At 37.1% G+C, this 6,000-nt stretch overlaps 1 protein-coding gene across 3 annotated transcripts in view; it reads right to left on the reverse strand.

Moving 5' to 3' along the window:
• LOC141514642 (uncharacterized) overlaps positions 1 to 5,556 on the reverse strand; it is a 41,071-nt gene extending 35,515 nt beyond the window's left edge. For 2 of the 3 annotated variants that reach the window (XM_074225615.1, XM_074225617.1), the window contains exon 1: positions 5,275 to 5,556. The gene's annotated coding sequence lies outside the window, so the exon portion shown is untranslated. Of the gene's footprint in view, positions 1 to 3,107; positions 3,223 to 5,274 lie in introns of all 3 variants that reach the window. The other variant, XM_074225614.1, reaches the window with a different exon arrangement.
• Positions 5,557 to 6,000: the final 444 nt, after the last annotated feature.

A 6,000-nucleotide genomic window follows, 5' to 3' on the forward strand; every position in this document is an offset into this window, starting at 1 on the left:
GCATATGGAATTCCTGTGTCCACAAAGATGGTTCAACATGAGACAAGAAGAATGCTGATGAAAAAGAAGTTACTGATTTCAAAGGAGGACAAAGTTAGTGCTTCAGGTTTACGAAATGGAATGGACTAAGCATATGCACATACCAAACTTGCCCAAAAGATGGCTGAAAGCTATGAGCTCAATATGAGTACAATAACTTTATGTAATTATTTTTTTCAAATTTCAGGCTCCAAAATTAAGGTACATCTTATACATGGGAAAATATGGTAACTAAAGCTTTTCCCTTCAAGGTTATTAAACATTTCTTAAATACTAATCATCAGATCTTTTCTCAGACTCCCCAGTCTTTGACATTATAGTCTTTGATTCTTTCTTCCTGGTTATCTCCCCACCCCCTTCTTTTCCTTAATATTCTTTGATTGTTTTCTCAATACCCTTCCTGGGTCTTCAATCTCTTTCCATCTACCACAAGTGGTTGTGTGGACTTCCTTTAAAAACTCTTAATCTGACCCCTTCTCTCTTTATATTCTTCCTTTTGATGATCTCATTTGTTCTCTTGGGTTCAATTATCATCCATTATGCAGGTCACTCACATAACCTGCTGGATCCTGAATTCCTGGAAGTTGGATTCCTTTTACCTGAATGGATCTCAAACTCAATGTCTTTAAAAAGAGTTTATTATATTTTCCCTAAACCTATCCCTCCTCCAAACTTCCGTGTTTCTTTTCTATGACACTACATTCCTTCAAGTAATCAAGGTTTATAACTTTGGGAATCATCTTCAACTTCTCATTCTGAAATAAAAGAAATATTGGATAGAGAAATGTATTTATAGTTATTAATCTGTACCCTCTGTATTGACCTCACATCTTTCCCTAATTCCATTCCATTGTTCAAGGTATTGAAATGAAGTCAATGAATTTTTAGTAAAGTACCTGGCCTCTCCCAGAAATCCTATCAACAAAACAATGGTCCTTGCCCTAGCATTAAAGGATTAAGTCTTAGAGCTACGTGTGACTCATCAACATAACTCTTAAACTCTTCCTTGGCTCTTGGAACTACCCACCCCACTTACATCTCACTATGTCCTCTTTAAAAGCTAATACTCCTCCTTAGTTTGCTTGTTTTCCTTGGAAGCTAGATGGCTCTTGGGGAGTCTAACACCCAAGGTAACTTCACTTACTCCAATATTTTTCTTTCTTGCTCATCTCATGGCAGCTTAAGTTGTTGATGTTGCTCCTGTACCTTTTCTTACTGTTCAGTCTTTCATGGTGGCTTTGCTTGCTTAGCATGTTTTAGGCAACTTAGGGATAAATAATTTCCTGCCTTTATTCTTTCTGCTAATCACAGTAATATTTAAATAAACCTTTTTTATCCCTAAAATTTCTTCTATGTCAGAGTTGGTCTTTTACATGAATTCTTTCATGTTTCACAACTTTTAGCTGGCTACATTCTTTCTGGTAACAATCCCTATAGAATTCCTATGTCTTGTCTATTCTACTTTCAAAAAATATCTTCAATAAGTATTTAGTAGTCCTATTATATGGTAGGCACTATGATGGCATCTGCTGTCCTTTTTCTATTGTTTTTATCCTACTTCAAGACCCTCACCTCTCACAGGTCTTACTGCATTATCATCTTCATTGATTCCCTGCCAACAATCTTTCCCTATTTTTCACACAGCTACTAAATATAGATTCATAAAATATAAATCTGAACATGCTTACTCAAAAAGATTTACGCATTCCTTATTGCTTCTAGAATTGAATATGAAGGTCTCATCCTGGCATTTAAGATTCTCCATAATCTGGATCTCATCTCCCTTTCTAATCTTACTTCACATTGGTCTTTCAATCAAACTGATTTGAAGTTATTGCATGAATATGGCATTCTACTTCCTCTCTCCATACTTTTGCATACATGATGTCCCCATGTCTGAAAAGTACTACTTTCTCACTTTTACCTGTTGACAATATTTAGATTCCTGTAAGACACAATTCAACTAAGAACTGGTCCAAATATTCTGGAAATGTTATCAAATTATCTTTTTAAAAAGTGATCAAAAATGGGACATATGCCTATCAGATAACCTCTGAGCTAAATTTAGGCACATGTCCCATAGAAGTCAAAGAAAACAAAAACCCTATACATTCCAGGATATTTATAATAGCAATTTTGTTGTAGTAAGAAAGTGGAAACAAAATACAGAATGGGTTAAGTAAAACTTTAGCATAACTATGTAATATAAAGTTATTCTGCTATAAGAAATGATGACTATTAAAAAATTTGTAGAAACCTAATAAGATTTATGTGAAGTGATACAGTGTAGAGTAAGCAGAACCTGATGCAATTGGAGGGAACAAAGAAAGGAAACTCAACATTAAGTCATTATAATGATAACCTTGGATAAGAGATAACATAATGCACTTCTCTCTTTTCACTTCATATATTATAAGTTTTGGCTGATGTTTTAGTTTTGCTGCTTTTTTCCTTAATTTTTTTTTATTCTTTATTTCAAAGAATGGTCTTCTGGATAAGAAATAAGAGATATATTCTGAAGTGAAGATATATAAATTACAAAAGATTTTTTTAAAATTTCCACAATAAAAACAGAAAGAACAATAAAACAGCAAATCACTATGTAATCATGACATATTTAATTTTAGAGAATAAATGACAAAATCTGCCTCCCTCTTTTCCTTGAAGAGGTGGCAACTCTTCTAAAGATTTGAAATGTTGCATATATTGTCAAATACATTAGATGTGTCAGTTAACCCTGTTGAACTATTTTTGATGTTTTTTTAAATTTAACTTTGGGAACAAAAGAAGGTTTACTCGGGCTCATGTTTGGAAAAGACTAATAGAGAAAAAACCTTCCAAAAAGATTTTAAAAAAGTAAAAAATTAGGTATTCCTGCATTATATTTTATTCATGAAAATTTAATTGTAAACGTTTTTTAAGACTTATCTCTTATCTCACCCAGGCAGGAGATACAGTGATTGTTAACAGGTTCTGAAAGTTTTGACCCACTCCATTTTTCCAATTTGATTCCTTCTTAGGCAATTTGATGACCCTGTACACCTGAGGACTCATATTGGTGCCAATACCTGAGAGGTTTGACCCTTACTGAAGCTCAGAACTCCTGAACCCAAGCAGTTCAACCAGTTTCATCCTCTGCAGCAAATTACAGACATGTTCCACAAGATCAGACCAAAGTTATTTCTAAAGGAAAAAAAATAATAGCTAGAGTTTATATAGAACTTTTAAAGTTTGTGATGCATTTTACATTTTAAATCATTTGATTCTCACAACAACCCAGTTAGTTGATATTGTTATTATTTTACAAATAAAGAAACTGAGGCTAAAGAAATTAAGAGACTTCTGCCGAGTCACATTGTGAGTTTGAGCAGAATTTGAAGTCAGAGCTTCCTGACTCCAAAGTCAATATTCTATCCTCTTCACCTTTTAGATGTCCAAAATAAGCAAAGCTCTAGTGCCACAGGCCTTTCCTGACCCCTTTTCTTCCCTCCCCCCAAGTTGTTAACTCTCCCTTCCTTTTGAAATTACTTTGTTTTTTGTATGCACTTGGTATTTATTAATTTGTGTATATGTTTTAACCCTTTCTGACACTCCGAGGAAAAAGTATCCAAAACAGTCCTAGTTCCAAAGCAACAAGACTCAAATATTGAAAACAAAGTCTCTAACACTGAGGTGCTCATAGCAGTTTACAGGGTACAAAAGTCTGATGTAGGAAGTCTGGGAAGAATGAATTCAAATTTCTGTTCCCAACATACCATGAAATCTGGAGTAATTCAGTGTTTCTGTGCTCCAATCACCTCATCATTTAATGAAGAAAATATATCCCCTCCTTGCCTCAGTTTATGGGGAATACCCTTTCTCCATAAAAATGTTTAGAGAAAAATGATAATATGACCTAGTGGAAAAGAGTATAGAACAAATTTGGGCCTCTTTTAGCTCTACTCTTGAAAGCATCAGGATCCTGTTACAATCCTTTGCCAAGTGATATGGTAGCAATTACTTCCCTACCCTACCCTGTAAGGCTGTTATAAGGATCACAAAATCCAAGTGGGAAAAACATGGTAAATATTAAGTGCTATATACACACATAGGTAGTTTAATAATGCACAAGCCCAAGTTTCAAACCAATTGCTTAAAAGATTGAATTGGCATAAAGTTGGGAAGAGGAAAAAGGGGGTTGAATATTTTGCTTCTTAAAGTGAACTTCTGCTCCAAGAAGAAATTCTTGTCCATTCACCACTTTTAAATAATCAGGGAGGATAGCAAAATTGGTCATTGATCCCAGTTTAAAAAATCTAAATGTGGGGGTGGCTAGAGCACCCGCCCTGGAGTACCTCAGTTCAAATCTGATCTCAGACACTTACACACACACACACACACACACACACACACACACAAACACGTCTGGCCTTGGGCAAGCCACTTAACCCCATTGCCTTGCAAAAACCCTGAAAAAAAAATCTAACTGTGAGACCACAGGCAAATCATCTAACACTTCTGAGCCTGTTTCCTTAACTGTGTAGATAAATTTATATTAGTGTTTATATTGTTAAAAATGTAAAGGTTTCATTTTCTTTCAGGGAAGCTTGAATCTGTGAGACAAAAAACAGTAGCTTTCTTCCAGTTGACAACTTCACTCTGGGCTTGTCAAGAGAACCAACCTTCTGAAGATTCAGGTCCAAACTTAGAAGGATCAAAAAGAGGGGCTTAAGCAGTCAAAATTTAATACACTTTAAATTTCAATATCCCAGAGGAACTATTGTGGGCAAAAGAGCTTAGAGGCCCGGCAGTTGATTTTTTCAAATATGTAAACAAAAGACACACAAACACACAGACACACACATACACAATTAGACGAAAAAAATCTTGTCTCCGTTCTCAGAACCAAAAAGTGCAGACCTGTAGGAAATATGTATGCATAGTTGGAAAAGGGAACAAAAGCACTAATTGACAGATTGTTATAGCCTGGAAAGGGGGAGGGGACTCTTTTCTACTTTTATATCTTGCAAGAGTGCACCCAAAGGATTTGGGATTTTGGTGACAAAAGGAGGGAACTCAGTTGAGACAAGACTATTCTTAAAAAAAAAAGAGTCGAGTTACCCAGACTGAGTCATTTTTCCTTCTAGGGTTCCCCACCCTGCCAAAATCGCAGCAGGGTAGGGGAGTGGCCAGAAGCCAGAGATCAGGAGCTTTCTCGCGGATATAGGTGCCCCCAGGGGTTGAGGACTCACTCACCTTCTGCGCACAACCGAACAATTCTGGCTACTCTAGAGAGCTATTCGTTCCAGTTCAGAGCCGCGCCCCATACTCAGTCCAAGCCCCTAATGGGGGGCCGGACCAGGAGCACGCAGCCTCCTGCAGCAGGAGGAGGGATTAAAGGAAGATCCCATTTCTCCTAACTCCCCAAAGATAGGCTAGGTGGAGGGATCCAGAGCATCCTCGCTCATCTTTGAGGTCATAGCCTACCTCACCCGAAAGCACCTTCTGGCCAGGCAAGAGGGGTTCACAGGTACTCGAGACCATAGAAGCAATTGATTGTGAAACCGGAATATTTAAAACTACGATTCCCAAAATCCCCTTGGCTGCGCCTCTTCCTTCTGACTTTGTTAATCAACTAGCGGAAAGGCTAGATGGATCCTGGAAGCTTTCCGGGAAATAAGCTGAATCCCAGAACATGAGAGGGAGGAATTTTTAGGTTTCAGGGAACCGTGTACCTTCCTGGAGCTTTCACGTGTCTGGATAAAAAATGTTCTAGGGGTTCCAATAGGGACCGGCTCCACAGAAGCCTCTGAGTTGAACTTACTAGAAAAACAAATCTCAGACATCAGCCAACTGGAACTAGGTGATGCTAAAAACTTGTGTTTAAATAACTTAAGGTAATAGACATTTTAGTTACATTTTATACTTAAGGGAAACAGTTTCAGAGAACGCTAAATGTCACACCAGTGAGCGTCACTGGCC

The sequence above is a fragment of the Macrotis lagotis genome, chromosome 2 (genome assembly GCF_037893015.1).
Source record: "Macrotis lagotis isolate mMagLag1 chromosome 2, bilby.v1.9.chrom.fasta, whole genome shotgun sequence".
NCBI lineage: Eukaryota > Metazoa > Chordata > Mammalia > Peramelemorphia > Peramelidae > Macrotis > Macrotis lagotis.